At 33.6% G+C, this 17,308-nt stretch overlaps 3 long non-coding RNA genes across 3 annotated transcripts; 2 read left to right on the top strand and 1 right to left on the bottom strand.

Moving 5' to 3' along the window:
- On the top strand, positions 1–3,570 carry LOC148787043 (uncharacterized). The gene is made up of 3 exons (XR_016067383.1): positions 1–151; positions 247–316; positions 3,376–3,570. It is a non-coding gene; the product is annotated as an uncharacterized LOC148787043 (long non-coding RNA).
- Positions 3,571–5,514: 1,944 nt separating this feature from the next.
- Positions 5,515–7,403, bottom strand: LOC148787042 (uncharacterized). Its single transcript, XR_016067380.1, has 3 exons — positions 7,002–7,403; positions 6,006–6,070; positions 5,515–5,687 (listed from the first exon to the last, which is right to left on the bottom strand). It is a non-coding gene; the product is annotated as an uncharacterized LOC148787042 (long non-coding RNA).
- Positions 7,404–8,664: 1,261 nt separating this feature from the next.
- Positions 8,665–12,273, top strand: LOC148787041 (uncharacterized). Its single transcript, XR_016067389.1, has 3 exons — positions 8,665–8,811; positions 8,907–8,976; positions 12,038–12,273. It is a non-coding gene; the product is annotated as an uncharacterized LOC148787041 (long non-coding RNA).
- Positions 12,274–17,308: the final 5,035 nt, after the last annotated feature.

Raw genomic sequence — 17,308 nt, 5'->3', positions numbered from 1 at the left:
TAAGAGAATTTTGAACAAAACATAAAGAAATCGAGAGAGTGCAAAATCGAGAGAGTTCAAGAGAAAAGCCCCTGCTCTAATGGCGACGCGTTCTCAGGCAGCCACCTCCGCCGTTCTCGTGCTGCGACCGCCCTCAGGCCTCCATCTTTAGGTACTTCTTGATTCCACGATTTCTTATTTATGTTTAGGTACTTCTTGATTACACGATTTCTTATTTACTCTTGAATTTTTTTCTTTTTCTTGGAGGTTTTGGCTAATTGTTTCAAGGAACTACTACATGGGTTCTCTTCAATTTCTCGGATTATTACCTAAAAAGGTACTTTGCTTTTGCAAGGGTTCTTTTATAATTAGTTCAGGAAGCATGAGTTCACACAATTTTCCCATTGCATAACAAATTTGTTCAATCCGGTCTTGCTCAAGATTCATGCCATTTGTCCAGGAATTGCATTTATACATATTGCCTGCACTCACAATCTTGATTACACGGTTTCTTGTTTGTTCTTGAATTTATTTTTTTTCTTGGAAGGTTTTGGTTTTCTTTCTTTCAAGGCGGCGTTTCTACAATCAGACTTCCTCCGTGTTTTAGCGGTCAATTTCTCCTATCTCCTGTCATAATGATTATATGTTATTAACTGAAATTTAAGTGCCGCCATCCACTCTCTGTTACTCCAATTTGATCTCAACTTAAAATCTCTGGTTGGACTCTGATTAAACTTCTTAAACCAATCAGTACTTGCCCAACCCATGGGCCAACCAGAATATGAACTCTCAACTACATCTAGAAAGGTATTGTGGTTATGAAATATCTGTTGCATATTATGCCTTTGAATTGGAGAATGCCACAGTTATGTATCTATGTTGTTTTCTTCCCTGTCTTGGTTTCTTCCTAGTTCTGTCTTAATGCAAAGTACAAGGAGAAAGGACTTATTTAACAGAGATGTCTTATCATCTATTAGCAATTATTTTATTTGCATGCTTCATTGTTAGCAATATTGTCATTGTATATCTCTTGCTAGTGCTATTAAAATTGAGAATTGCCTAGTATGCTTCAGGTCCCAAAAAGCATGAGGTAGATATGATAAGTCGTCATTAGTTAAATTCCAAAAGTACGTATTATGCAGTTACAAATGGTGGCCTAACACTGTAGCCTATTTATATTTAATTCTACAAGTGAAGCATATTAGTTAGTATAGGTAATGTGTACTCGTTTATTAATGGTTGGGGGCGCTAGAATTTGGATTTGGTTTGCAGATTCTGTGTTGCCGGATAACTTTCATATTGTTAAAAATTGTGTGGGAATCAAAAGAGTTGAGTAGGACTTAAACACTCAATCGGGACACATTCCGGCCGCTAAAAGTGTGTTTTTTGATGATATTTTAGAACCTAATGTTAACTTGTGTATCTTCATATTCCTCTCTTCGAATTACTAACTGAAAAGTGACCAATGACCTTATCGGTTCTTCCTTGCCGACTTTTCCCCCATATTTTGAATCGAGGAGGCTGAAACCATTGATTTTATGCATTGTAAACTTCAAATCCAAATTTTGTGCGTTGGTTTCTTTGAAAAACTCACGTGACCATCATTTTGACTCGGAAAGAATAGGATTGAGAATGTTTGAGGCCGTTGAAATGTGAACGATGAAAGGATAGAGTTGACTCCTAAATTGGAGAACAAATCTCCCCTTTTTTGTAAATTTATTCTTGATTAATTCGTCGTGTTGGGTTTTTCTCATGAGCCTGCTTTGAAATTTTTTGTTGTTATACATTTAAAATAATTGTATGAATTTACAGAAATCATGTTGGTCCATTTTAACATCTTATATTTGCAGATGTATCATAGAAAAATATCGAAAAATCTATATTATCCAACTATGAGTTATTTTATTTGTGCACTTTGGAAAATTAAATACTATGCTAAGCGTAGAGCGGTTGTCTAGATGCCAATTAAATTTGCTTTTCTTTGTGAATTTTGTGAATATTATTACATAATTTCAAGATTTGATAAATGTTTTTTAATGAACAAAAAGTTTGGTAACTCAAATAATACTAGATATGAGAAATTTTTTGTAGTTTTTATGAGGAATTAACTATAGTGTATTTTAAAAAAAATTGTTGTTTTTTCTTTTTTTCTTTTGCTAAGATATGTTTTCTCTTGTCAAGTGTTTTTTGTTATCAACATATGTTTTTAAAATCAGCATCAAGTGTACTAATTTCTCCCAAGATAAATTTACAAAGTCTGAATATTTTGTGTAGTTTAACAAGTATATAAATTTACTGTTTTGTGGATAAGCGCATAAAAAAAGTCACGTGTTTTTATTTTAAGAGAAAATTGTTAATTGATTTTTATTGACATTTTTTAAAAGCAGTTTTTGTATTTTTTGGGAACACTTTGAAGTTTGAAATGCATTCGTTTATTACTTTTGAACAAATGGATAATTTTTTCTTTAGACTTCCAAAAAAGTGTATAATTAACTTTTTTTTGTTGTGAAAAATAATTGATTTCATAATAATTAAAGAAATCTTTTAAGATGATAGGTGCAAAGGTAATTGAAAAATAAACAATGAGATTGGCATCTAGACAACCGTTTTACCGTGTAGTATATGATATTTTATTTCCAAAGTTCAAAAATAAACTAATTTGTGGTTGCGTAGTAGCGATTTTTCAAAAAATTTTACTGTGATACATCTACAAAGTTTAGATGTCGATATGGACAAATATGGTGTTTCTGTATGATTTGTACAAAAGTCTTAAATGTATGACAAACAAAAGGTTTTGAAAAGGCAAATGGGATAAAACCAAACATAATGAATAAGTTGAGAATAAATTTGCAAAAACTGTGGAGAATTATCTCCTCTTTAGGCGTCAACTCCTAACTCATTCGTCGCATTTGAAACTGGCCTCAAATTTATAATCCTATTACTTCCAAGTTAGAATGTTGAGAATGTGAAGGTTTCATAGAACTCACATACATTTGGGTTTGAAGTATACAAAGAAAAAAATTCAATGGTTTCAACCTTTCTTGAAATTTAAAATATGGGGGAAGACGGTGGAGAATAACTAGATAGGGATAAAGGTTGCGTCTTTGGTTAGATAAATGGTAGAGAGGAAGAGATAGATACATAGGTTGTCATGTGGTTCTAGATAGTGTCGAAGAACACATTGCTTTTAGTGGTTAATGTGAAACAATTGAGTGTTTGAATCTCTACTTCAATCTTTAAATTCCCAAATAATTTTTAGCGAGATGATGTTATTTAGGCAAGCACTGAATTGAGAAACCAAATATGAATTCTAGAGCCGTCGTAATTGACGAGTTGCATGCTATACGGTTATGCATTTTGCTCTTTAAATATACTGATATTGTTGATTATGTGCAGGTTAATGCTAGTGAAGATGATACAATTGCCGACTTGCATCCATTCACAATGACACACTAGCTTGCATGTCTATCGGGCTCAAGTATTTCTTCAAGACATCAACAGCCATTAGCTTAAGAATAAATCTAGCCTATTGTAAATAAGAATACTCTGTTTGTAGTACTTGTGTCTTCAGTGAAAAACGTATATTCTTTATACTCCTCTTTTTATTTTTTATTAAAATTGCCTATTGCATTACTTCAATTTTTAATACCACGCAATGTCCTAATTAGAATCTTATTTATATAGATAGAAGAATGATAACCATGTGGATTGAGATACTTAACTTAAAACAGTATTACACCTTCCAAAAGAGCACTTGTGTTCCAATATATGTTCATTTCATAGCAATGCTTCTCAGTTGGCAACTTGTATTAGAAGCTTCATTGTTAAAAGTTGTAATTCAAGCACCTTCCATACGCAGTTGATTCCATTGTGGCTGAGTTAACCACATGGAAGGTATATTGTTGAACTCAAGCAACTAAAGAACCAAATAAAGCAAGCCAATCTACAGTATCGAGTACTAACAGACAATTATTTCTCAAATAAAATGTAATGCGAGTACATTAATTGCTTTCAAAATGCCTCAGGCAAACTATTTTAATTGACTTAGATACTGATCAAAACATCAGGTTGAGTCAGCTACCGTTTTGGGAGTTACCCATAGATGATCAAAAAGTATTCTTACACCACTTCCTTTCAAAGTCCCAGGTGCCACAATTTCAAGCATATCCGATACTGCTTGAGTAACATATGCACGAACTTCTGTTGCTTTTGCCCAATAAGGGCACAAAGTACCAGCTACTACCTCAGAAGTGTCTAAGAAGATCAGCTTCTGCTATTACAATAGTACACCACTATATGAATGATGGGTCAGCAATACAAATAATAATCCATAGACCAGCAACCCCTGGAAATCATAGCTAAATATAGAAATATCATAGAACTTATAGTTCAAAGCAATTAATTTAAGCATTTAATATACCTGCATAAGAACAGCAAATAACAAACATGATAACCCTCCTGATATTCTAACTAAATACACTTAAAATATGGATTTTTCCATGTCCCTGTCTTTTCATGATCTCTGCAATAATCTATTTAACCAAATTATGTTTATATTTATAGGCTGCAGCAAAAAAAAAATATGTTAGAAGAAAAGCATTTGATCTTCATGTTCATGGTCTAAGAAGTTCCTAATGTGTATCACGTCACTCCACATGTGAGGAAGAGATTGGTAGAAAGAACCATGAAGAGATAGCACGGCAGGAATTCACTCTACCAGGGAAGACAAACGACTACTCTATTTTTCTAATTGTTGTATAAAGAGAAAACTTGTTAATACAGTTGAGAATCTTGTCATAATGTTCAATTGAAAAGAAAGTACCACTAAAACGAAGCCATAAATCTCATTTGCTGAAAAGAACATATGTCTCAGAAGCTACACATGTATGCAAACCCCAAAAGAAAACTCTGATGAAATAATGTGCCAGCCAAGTTACCATCTTCCGAATAGACGAGTCTATCACAGAGCGAGCCAATGATAGTAGCATCAGTGTCAAACAAGGACTAAGTCAAGCACACAATGTTCAGTGTCAAAAGTCTAGACAAAGTTCCTTTCTTATTTTTGTGTCGCTATAACCACTTTACACCCCTTGACGAGGCTTCTTTTAGAGCTTCTGCAGTTGATACAGAAATTTGAGTTTTGTTGTTGAGCAGTTTACCTTATGTTAATATTGTATCATCGCATATACGTATACGCAAAAAGAAAAGGGAAATACTAAACCATCACCCCTCGTAGTATCTTATTCTTACAGTCCATGCCTTCTCTCTTCCTGTCTTTTGACACGTCAAAATGCGATTTTCTCTTTGATATCTTGAAGAAAGAGAGAAGAAGCCACACTGTTTTCTGTGGAAAATATTTACCACATGCTATTAACAATTGTGCTGAACAGTTGATTATATATAGCACACGGGAAGAAAAAAGGAACATGCCAGCTATGCTTGCTAACTCACATCAGCTAACAAACCAAAGAGAGAAGAAGCCATACTCTGTTTTTTGTCAAAAGGAATGATGAATAGCACCCAAGAACTCAACAGCCTCCTCAAGTTGGCACTGGGCGAAGTGTCACCAAGCCTAAGTTGGACACCATAGATAAAAGCTGGAGCAGGAAGAACTTTGGTATCACATCATAATCAAAGGAGGATTTATCCACAAAATACAGATTTCCAGCCTGATTGCCCACCGCTATAACTTGTTTACTCTTCGGGTCCTGAAACATACAATGAGACGCATGAAACAACACTTCAACAGATAATGAGGAGCAAAGTTTGGGAATAGAGAGAAGGTTGAACTTGAAGGAGGGAACCAACAAAACGTTTGTAAGAGTGAAATTTTTGTGCAGTAACATTCCCAGTATGTGTAATAGAGTGTGTAGAGGCATCGGGTAAATGTATAAGTGTGAGATTAGGAAGAGCTATAAGATTGTCAAGGGAGCAATTATTGCCACACATATGGTTAGTCGCCCCCGTGTCTATAATCCAAGAAGATAAAATGTTATTTCCAGAGCTACCAAAGGCAACATTCATACCTGCGAAATCGTCCTCGTGAGCCAAGTTCCCATGCACCTCTCGAGAGCCAAGTTCCCATCCGGTTCTGCACAATGCAGTGTGAAGGAACGAACTGTAAGCTCATATTATATTGTGCACATAGCTAACTCACAGATAGAAGGTTATACTTGAATGTGAACATGAAGTGCATCACTATAGAATGAGTTTATTTGAGAACATTTCCAACACGACTGACTATTTGTAATAAGTTGTCACGTAAGTGTACTGTGAAGTGGTGAACAGATTTTAGGGGTTTGGGCATGAGATAATGATGAGCACGCATAAACTATGTGAAGTCGTTAACTTCCATAGGTTAGTGTTTTCTTTTCCTTTTTTTTTTCTTTCGCAATTTCCTTTTTTTCTAAAAAAAAATACTTTTGTGAAGTGGCTACTCCGAGTAACAAATTCACATTATAAAAGAAAAAAAAAGTTATTTTTGATTCCTACCTTTTCACGGCATGTTTTCTTTTCCAGTTAAACCATTCACTAGCTTGGCGACTCTCGAAAATATTAGTCAACTCAGGCGTGTTAGAAATATGAGTGAGCAAGTTCCAAGTAATTTATATGATACTCGTCTTTTTTCAGGTTTCAAGATGTTAAAGAAGACCAAACTGTTTTTTTATCAAGAAGTTACTGATCATCATCACATAGCTTTGGTTGGATGTTGGTACCATTTGGAGATACTGAACTAAATGTTAGGGAATGCAGAGGAAGTCCTATCAACCTTATCACAAGCGAATGCAATGTCGTTTGGTATTAGAGTGCACAGTATCATCGCCTGATTCAAGATGTGGATACAAATTATCTGACAAAAGCACTCTAATTATTTGCATGGTCAATGATCAAACCATCATCACATCCATTCAACACAAAACATCAAGAAACAACCGGTTGACACTATTGAAAGCATCAAGAAACTATTGCTTGACACTATAGAGATTTAATGTGCATTCCGATTGTCGTCAGACTACCCTTACCTTTGTGTTGACTGATGATAAGCCTACATGACATAGAACAATGGGCTGCTGGCCTTCCAGAGAGTCATTACTTCCTGAGAGGAGTAATCAGATGTTATTAATAAGAAACCAAATCGAAATTCCTCAACTAATCCGTCCGAGAATGCTGGATTTCGTAGGGATACGGGAACATATTGGTGAGCAAAGATCATCAGAATGTCAACAGAGGTTCGGATGGAAAGGATGACCTTCTCTGATCATGAGGCCCTTCATTTCATGTAGAAATCAATTAATTGTACTTTAGAAAGTACTTTGAATCTTGAAAGTGTAGGGGTTCGTTACCCCAAGAAATCCAGCCTGCTATCATCTCCCTAGAAAACAGTTCAATGCAGCGCGCAGGCTCAAACCCTGGCACATAGTCTAGCAGAATCTCTGAGAATGCAAAGACATAACAATGAATAACCTCGATTTTATAGACTTAGTGACATAGTCAAGCAAGCCATTACAAAGATTTCTTATTACCAAAAAAAGCCGCGATAGGGGTGCCGTTACAACGATCGTCATAAATTTTATTTTTTTTTATATTATTAACTTGACCGTTTAAAAAGATGTTACTATAAAATAATTTTTTTAAAGTGTAACTTGTAAACCATTTTTTGTAAAAATGTATAGCTACCCAATTATAATTAAGTGGATATGTGGATTCATTCATTTTTAATATGTTAAATTGACAAATTGTAATTGAATCAATAAACTTATGGTTGAGAGGACTAACAATAAATATAACACTCAAATTGCAGTAATTATTTGAGTTTATGTATTAATAAATTAATCGCTGCTGCACGCGCTTCTCGCAAGCATTAAAAAAGTCATTATATAAGATTAAGAGATTCTTTTTTTGTGAAAACCACAATCATGGCGTGAGAGTGAGAAAGACAAAAAGTTTGTTAGAGGAAAGAAACGTCACGCAACAGAGAAAAAGTATATTATGATTGTTAATTTAATAAAAAAAATATGGAGAAGTTTGATGTGAGAGAAATAATGGAGCAGTGGGTGAGAGAAAAAAATTATAATTATAAAATTACTAAAAAAATTAAAATTACTATTCTAATAAAATGTTTTTAGAGAAAAAATGGAATTCAAGGATAAATTTGGCACGACAAAGGGTTTTTTTTGTTTTTTATAATAATGTAGATGAACAAATTTTGTAAACTCATGGAAACTTATATATTGCTGTTAAAAATGAATGCTAATTATTTCCTGGAAATAAAATTTAGTAAGGATTTAATTATAGTAGCACATGGCTAATAGTTCATTATTTTTGTTATTTATCCAAAAAATTCTATTTTATTCTTAACCAAAAAACTTTAATATATTCATTTTACCATATTTTTCGCGATTTTTGTAATTCCTCTTACTCACTCGAAAAAATTTGCATTTGAATTTCATAATTTTATTATTTGAATATATTATTTTATATTTTATAATTATTATTCGACCATTTTTCAATTGGGTAATAATTTAAATTTTCAAGCAAATGAATTAATTTTGTTATCATTATAAATTAAAGTAAAAATAATAATAATAAGTTTTTTACCGTTGGGCCCAACTGAAATTTGTACCGTTGGAGATAGGCCCCAGCCCAATTTACATACAACATCAGGTAAGAGAATTTTGAACAAAACATAAAGAAATCGAGAGAGTGCAAAATCGAGAGAGTGCAAAATCGAGAGAGTTCAAGAGAAAAGCCCCTGCTCTAATGGCGACGCGTTCTCAGGCAGCCACCTCCGCCGTTCTCGTGCTGCGACCGCCCTCAGGCCTCCATCTTTAGGTACTTCTTGATTCCACGATTTCTTATTTATGTTTAGGTACTTCTTGATTACACGATTTCTTATTTACTCTTGAATTTTTTTCTTTTTCTTGGAGGTTTTGGCTAATTGTTTCAAGGAACTACTACATGGGTTCTCTTCAATTTCTCGGATTATTACCTAAAAAGGTACTTTGCTTTTGCAAGGGTTCTTTTATAATTAGTTCAGGAAGCATGAGTTCACACAATTTTCCCATTGCATAACAAATTTGTTCAATCCGGTCTTGCTCAAGATTCATACCATTTGTCCAGGAATTGCATTTATACATATTGCCTGCACTCACAATCTTGATTACACGGTTTCTTGTTTGTTCTTGAATTTATTTTTTTTCTTGGAAGGTTTTGGTTTTCTTTCTTTCAAGGCGGCGTTTCTACAATCAGACTTCCTCCGTGTTTTAGCGGTCAATTTCTCCTATCTCCTGTCATAATGATTATATGTTATTAACTGAAATTTAAGTGCCGCCATCCACTCTCTGTTACTCCAATTTGATCTCAACTTAAAATCTCTGGTTGGACTCTGATTAAACTTCTTAAACCAATCAGTACTTGCCCAACCCATGGGCCAACCAGAATATGAACTCTCAACTACATCTAGAAAGGTATTGTGGTTATGAAATATCTGTTGCATATTATGCCTTTGAATTGGAGAATGCCACAGTTATGTATCTATGTTGTTTTCTTCCATGTCTTGGTTTCTTCCTAGTTCTGTCTTAATGCAAAGTACAAGGAGAAAGGACTTATTTAACAGAGATGTCTTATCATCTATTAGCAATTATTTTATTTGCATGCTTCATTGTTAGCAATATTGTCATTGTATATCTCTTGCTAGTGCTATTAAAATTGAGAATTCCCTAGTATGCTTCAGGTCCCAAAAAGCATGAGGTAGATATGATAAGTCGTCATTAGTTAAATTCCAAAAGTACGTATTATGCAGTTACAAATGGTGGCCTAACACTGTAGCCTGTTTATATTTAATTCTACAAGTGAAGCATATTAGTTAGTATAGGTAATGTGTACTCGTTTATTAATGGTTGGGGGCGCTAGAATTTGGATTTGGTTTGCAGATTCTGTGTTGCCGGATAACTTTCATATTGTTAAAAATTGTGTGGGAATCAAAAGAGTTGAGTAGGACTTAAACACTCAATCGGGACACATTCCGGCCGCTAAAAGTGTGTTTTTTGATGATATTTTAGAACCTAATGTTAACTTGTGTATCTTCATATTCCTCTCTTCGAATTACTAACTGAAAAGTGACCAATGACCTTATCGGTTCTTCCTTGCCGACTTTTCCCCCATATTTTGAATCGAGGAGGCTGAAACCATTGATTTTATGCATTGTAAACTTCAAATCCAAATTTTGTGCGTTGGTTTCTTTGAAAAACTCACGTGACCATCATTTTGACTCGGAAAGAATAGGATTGAGAATGTTTGAGGCTGTTGAAATGTGAACGATGAAAGGATAGAGTTGACTCCTAAATTGGAGAACAAATCTCCCCTTTTTTGTAAATTTATTCTTGATTAATTCGTCGTGTTGGGTTTTTCTCATGAGCCTGCTTTGAAATTTTTTGTTGTTATACATTTAAAATAATTGTATGAATTTACAGAAATCATGTTGGTCCATTTTAACATCTTATATTTGCAGATGTATCATAGAAAAATATCGAAAAATCTATATTATCCAACTATGAGTTATTTTATTTGTGCACTTTGGAAAATTAAATACTATGCTAAGCGTAGAGCGGTTGTCTAGATGCCAATTAAATTTGCTTTTCTTTGTGAATTTTGTGAATATTATTACATAATTTCAAGATTTGATAAATGTTTTTTAATGAACAAAAAGTTTGGTAACTCAAATAATACTAGATATGAGAAATTTTTTGTAGTTTTTATGAGGAATTAACTATAGTGTATTTTAAAAAAAATTGTTGTTTTTTTCTTTTTTTCTTTTGAAAAGATTTGTTTTCTCTTGTCAAGTGTTTTTTGTTATCAACATATGTTTTTAAAATCAGCATCAAGTGTACTAATTTCTCCCAAGATAAATTTACAAAGTCTGAATATTTTGTGTAGTTTAACAAGTATATAAATTTACTGTTTTGTGGATAAGCGCATAAAAAAAGTCACGTGTTTTTATTTTAAGAGAAAATTGTTAATTGATTTTTATTGACATTTTTTAAAAGCAGTTTTTGTATTTTTTGGGAACACTTTGAAGTTTGAAATGCATTCGGTTTATTACTTTTGAACAAATGGATAATTTTTTCCTTTGACTTCCAAAAAAGTGTATAATTAACTTTTTTTTGTTGTGAAAAATAATTGATTTCATAATAACTAAAGAAATCTTTTAAGATGATAGGTGCAAAGGTAATTGAAAAATAAACAATGAGATTGGCATCTAGACAACCGTTTTACCGTGTAGTATATGATATTTTATTTCCAAAGTTCAAAAATAAACTAATTTGTGGTTGCGTAGTAGCGATTTTTCAACAAATTTTACTGTGATACATCTACAAAGTTTAGATGTCGATATGGACAAATATGGTGTTTCTGTATGATTTGTACAAAAGTCTTAAATGTATGACAAACAAAAGGTTTTGAAAAGGCAAATGGGATAAAACCAAACATCATGAATAAGTTGAGAATAAATTTGCAAAAACTGTGGAGAATTATCTCCCCTTTAGGCGTCAACTCCTAACTCATTCGTCGCATTTGAAACTGGCCTCAAATTTATAATCCTATTACTTCCAAGTTAGAATGTTGAGAATGTGAAGGTTTCATAGAACTCACATACATTTGGGTTTGAAGTATACAAAGAAAAAAATTCGATGGTTTCAACCTTTCTTGAAATTTAAAATATGGGGGAAGACGGTGGAGAATAACTAGATAGGGACAAAGGTTGCGTCTTTGGTTAGATAAATGGTAGAGAGGAAGAGATAGATACATAGGTTGTCATGTGGTTCTAGATAGTGTCGAAGAACACATTGCTTTTAGTGGTTAATGTGAAACAATTGAGTGTTTGAATCTCTACTTCAATCTTTAAATTCCCAAACAATTTTTAGCGAGATGATGTTATTTAGGCAAGCACTGAATTGAGAAACCAAATATGAATTCTAGAGCCGTCGTAATTGACGAGTTGCATGCTATACGGTTATGCATTTTGCTCTTTAAATATACTGATATTGTTGATTATGTGCAGGTTAATGCTAGTGAAGATGATACAATTGCCGACTTGCATCCATTCACAATGACACACTAGCTTGCATGTCTATCGGGCTCAAGTATTTCTTCAAGACATCAACAGCCATTAGCTTAAGAATAATCTAGCCTATTGTAAATAAGAATACTCTGTTTGTAGTACTTGTGTCTTCAGTGAAAAACGTATATTCTTTATACTCCTCTTTTTATTTTTTATTAAAATTGCCTATTGCATTACTTCAATTTTTAATACCACGCAATGTCCTAATTAGAATCTTATTTATATAGATAGAAGAATGATAACCATGTGGATTGAGATACTTAACTTAAAACAGTATTACACCTTCCAAAAGAGCACTTGTGTTCCAATATATGTTCACTTCATAGCAATGCTTCTCAGTTGGCAACTTGTATTAGAAGCTTCATTGTTAAAAGTTGTAATTCAAGCACCTTCCATACGCAGTTGATTCCATTGTGGCTGAGTTAACCACATGGAAGGTATATTGTTGAACTCAAGCAACTAAAGAACCAAATAAAGCAAGCCAATCTACAGTATCGAGTACTAACAGACAATTATTTCTCAAATAAAATGTAATGCGAGTACATTAATTGCTTTCAAAATGCCTCAGGCAAACTATTTTAATTGACTTAGATACTGATCAAAACATCAGGTTGAGTCAGCTACCGTTTTGGGAGTTACCCATAGATGATCAAAAAGTATTCTTACACCACTTCCTTTCAAAGTCCCAGGTGCCACAATTTCAAGCATATCCGATACTGCTTGAGTAACATATGCACGAACTTCTGTTGCTTTTGCCCAATAAGGGCACAAAGTACCAGCTACTACCTCAGAAGTGTCTAAGAAGATCAGCTTCTGCTATTACAATAGTACACCACTATATGAATGATGGGTTAGCAATACAAATAATAATCCATAGACCAGCAACCACTGGAAATCATAGCTAAATATAGAAATATCATAGAATTTATAGTTCAAAGCAATTAATTTAAGCATTTAATATACCTGCATAAGAACAGCAAATAACAAACATGATAACCCTCCTGATATTCTAACTAAATACACTTAAAATATGGATTTTTCCATGTCCCTGTCTTTTCATGATCTCTGCAATAATCTATTTAACCAAATTATGTTTATATTTATAGGCTGCAGCAAAAAAAAAATATGTTAGAAGAAAAGCATTTGATCTTCATGTTCATGGTCTAAGAAGTTCCTAATGTGTATCACGTCACTCCACATGTGAGGAAGAGATTGGTAGAAAGAACCATGAAGAGATAGCACGGCAGGAATTCACTCTACCAGGGAAGACAAACGACTACTCTATTTTTCTAATTGTTGTATAAAGAGAAAACTTGTTAATACAGTTGAGAATCTTGTCATAATGTTCAATTGAAAAGAAAGTACCACTAAAACGAAGCCATAAATCTCATTTGCTGAAAAGAACATATGTCTCAGAAGCTACACATGTATGCAAACCCCAAAAGAAAACTCTGATGAAATAATGTGCCAGCCAAGTTACCATCTTCAGAATAGACGAGTCTATCACAGAGCGAGCCAATGATAGTAGCATCAGTGTCAAACAAGGACTAAGTCAAGCACACAATGTTCAGTGTCAAAAGTCTAGACAAAGTTCCTTTCTTATTTTTGTGTCGCTATAACCACTTTACACCCCTTGACGAGGCTTCTTTTAGAGCTTCTGCAGTTGATACAGAAATTTGAGTTTTGTTGTTGAGCAGTTTACCTTATGTTAATATTGTATCATCGCATATACGTATACGCAAAAAGAAAAGGGAAATACTAAACCATCACCCCTCGTAGTATCTTATTCTTACAGTCCATGCCTTCTCTCTTCCTGTCTTTTGACACGTCAAAATGCGATTTTCTCTTTGATATCTTGAAGAAAGAGAGAAGAAGCCACACTGTTTTCTGTGGAAAATATTTACCACATGCTATTAACAATTGTGCTGAACAGTTGATTATATATAGCACACGGGAAGAAAAAAGGAACATGCCAGCTATGCTTGCTAGCTCACATCAGCTAACAAACCAAAGAGAGAAGAAGCCATACTCTGTTTTCTGTCAAAAGGAATGATGAATAGCACCCAAGAACTCAACAGCCTCCTCAAGTTGGCACTGGGCGAAGTGTCACCAAGCCTAAGTTGGACACCAGAGATAAAAGCTGGAGCAGGAAGAACTTTGGTATCACATCATAATCAAAGGAGGATTTATCCACAAAATACAGATTTCCAGCCTGATTGCCCACCGCTATAACTTGTTTACTCTTCGGGTCCTGAAACATACAATGAGACGCATGAAACAACACTTCAACAGATAATGAGGAGCAAAGTTTGGGAATAGAGAGAAGGTTGAACTTGAAGGAGGGAACCAACAAAACGTTTGTAAGAGTGAAATTTTTGTGCAGTAACATTCCCAGTATGTGTAATAGAGTGTGTAGAGGCATCGGGTAAATGTATAAGTGTGAGATTAGGAAGAGCTATAAGATTGTCAAGGGAGCAATTATTGCCACACATATGGTTAGTCGCCCCCGTGTCTATAATCCAAGAAGATAAAATGTTATTTCCAGAGCTACCAAAGGCAACGTTCATACCTGCGAAATCGTCCTCGTGAGCCAAGTTCCCATGCACCTCTCGAGAGCCAAGTTCCCATCCGGTTCTGCACAATGCAGTGTGAAGGAACGAACTGTAAGCTCATATTATATTGTGCACATAGCTAACTCACAGATAGAAGGTTATACTTGAATGTGAACATGAAGTGCATCACTATAGAATGAGTTTATTTGAGAACATTTCCAACACGACTGACTATTTGTAATAAGTTGTCACGTAAGTGTACTGTGAAGTGGTGAACAGATTTTAGGGGTTTGGGCATGAGATAATGATGAGCACGCATAAACTATGTGAAGTCGTTAACTTCACATAGGTTAGTGTTTTCTTTTCCTTTTTTTTTTCTTTCGCAATTTCCTTTTTTTCTAAAAAAAAATACTTTTGTGAAGTGGCTACTCCGAGTAACAAATTCACATTATAAAAGAAAAAAAAAAGTTATTTTTGATTCCTACCTTTTCACGGCATGTTTTCTTTTCCAGTTAAAACATTCACTAGCTTGGCGACTCTCGAAAATATTAGTCAACTCAGGCGTGTTAGAAATATGAGTGAGCAAGTTCCAAGTAATTTATATGATACTCGTCTTTTTTCAGGTTTCAAGATGTTAAAGAAGACCAAACTGTTTTTTTATCAAGAAGTTACTGATCATCATCACATAGCTTTGGTTGGATGTTGGTACCATTTGGAGATACTGAACTAAATGTTAGGGAATGCATAGGAAGTCCTATCAACCTTATCACAAGCAAATGCAATGTCGTTTGGTATTAGAGTGCACAGTATCATCGCCTGATTCAAGATGTGGATACAAATTATCTGACAAAAGCACTCTAATTATTTGCATGGTCAATGATCAAACCATCATCACATCCATTCAACACAAAACATCAAGAAACAACCGGTTGACACTATTGAAAGCATCAAGAAACTATTGCTTGACACTATAGAAATTTAATGTGCATTCCGATTGTCGTCAGACTACACTTACCTTTGTGTTGACTGATGATAAGCCTACATGACATAGAACAATGGGCTGCTGGCCTTCCAGAGAGTCATTACTTCCTGAGAGGAGTAATCAGATCTTATTAATAAGAAACCAAATCGAAATTCCTCAACTAATCCGTCCGAGAATGCTGGATTTCGTAGGGATACGGGAACATATTGGTGAGCAAAGATCATCAGAATGTCAACAGAGGTTCGGATGGAAAGGATGACCTTCTCTGATCATGAGGCCCTTCATTTCATGTAGAAATCAATTAATTGTACTTTAGCAAGTACTTTGAATCTTGAAAGTGTAGGGGTTCGTTACCCCAAGAAATCCAGCCTGCTATCATCTCCCTAGAAAACAGTTCAATGCAGCGCGCAGGCTTAAACCCTGGCACATAGTCTAGCAGAATCTCTGAGAATGCAAAGACATAACAATGAATAACCTCGATTTTATAGACTTAGTGACATAGTCAAGCAAGCCATTACAAAGATTTCTTATTACCAAAAAAAGCCGCGATAGGGGTGCCGTTACAACGATCGTCATAAATTTTATTTTTTTTTATATTATTAACTTGACCGTTTAAAAAGATGTTACTATAAAATAATTTTTTTAAAGTGTAACTTGTAAACCATTTTTTGTAAAAATGTATAGCTAGCCCAATTATAATTAAGTGGATATGTGGATTCATTCATTTTTAATATGTTAAATTGACAAATTGTAATTGAATCAATAAACTTATGGTTGAGAGGACTAACAATAAATATAACACTCAAATTGCAGTAATTATTTGAGTTTATGTATTAATAAATTAATCGCTGCTGCACGCGCTTCTCGCAAGCATTAAAAAAGTCATTATATAAGATTAAGAGATTCTTTTTTTGTGAAAACCACAATCATGGCGTGAGAGTGAAAAAGACAAAAAGTTTGTTAGAGGAAAGAAACGTCACGCAACAGAGAAAAAGTATATTATGATTGTTACTTTAATAAAAAAAATATGGAGAAGTTTGATGTGAGAGAAATAATGGAGCAGTGGGTGAGAGAAAAAAATTATAATTATAAAATTACTAAAAAAATTAAAATTACTATTCTAATAAAATTTTTTTAGAGAAAAAAGTGAATTCAAGGATAAATTTGGCACGACAAAGGGTTTTTTTTGTTTTTTATAATAATGTAGATGAACAAATTTTGTAAACTCATGGAAACTTATATATTGCTGTTAAAAATGAATGCTAATTATTTCCTGGAAATAAAATTTAGTAAGGATTTAATTATAGTAGCACATGGCTAATAGTTCATTATTTTTGTTATTTATCCCAAAAATTCTATTTTATTCTTAACCAAAAAACTTTAATATATTCATTTTACCATATTTTTCGCGATTTTTGTAATTCCTCTTACTCACTCGAAAAAATTTGCATTTGAATTTCATAATTTTATTATTTGAATATATTATTTTATATTTTATAATTATTATTCGACCATTTTTCAATTGGGTAATAATTTAAATTTTCAAGCAAATGAATTAATTTTGTTATCATTATAAATTAAAGTAAAAATAATAATAATAAGTTTTTTACCGTTGGGCCCAACTGAAATTTGTACCGTTGGAGATAGGCCCCAGCCCAATTTACATACAACATCAGG

This window comes from Sesamum indicum, linkage group LG9, assembly GCF_026168435.1.
Source record: "Sesamum indicum cultivar Baizhima isolate 11 linkage group LG9, ASM2616843v1, whole genome shotgun sequence".
NCBI lineage: Eukaryota > Viridiplantae > Streptophyta > Magnoliopsida > Lamiales > Pedaliaceae > Sesamum > Sesamum indicum.
The sequence above is the reverse complement of the archived record's forward strand: the minus strand, read 5'-3'. Positions and strand labels throughout refer to the sequence as shown.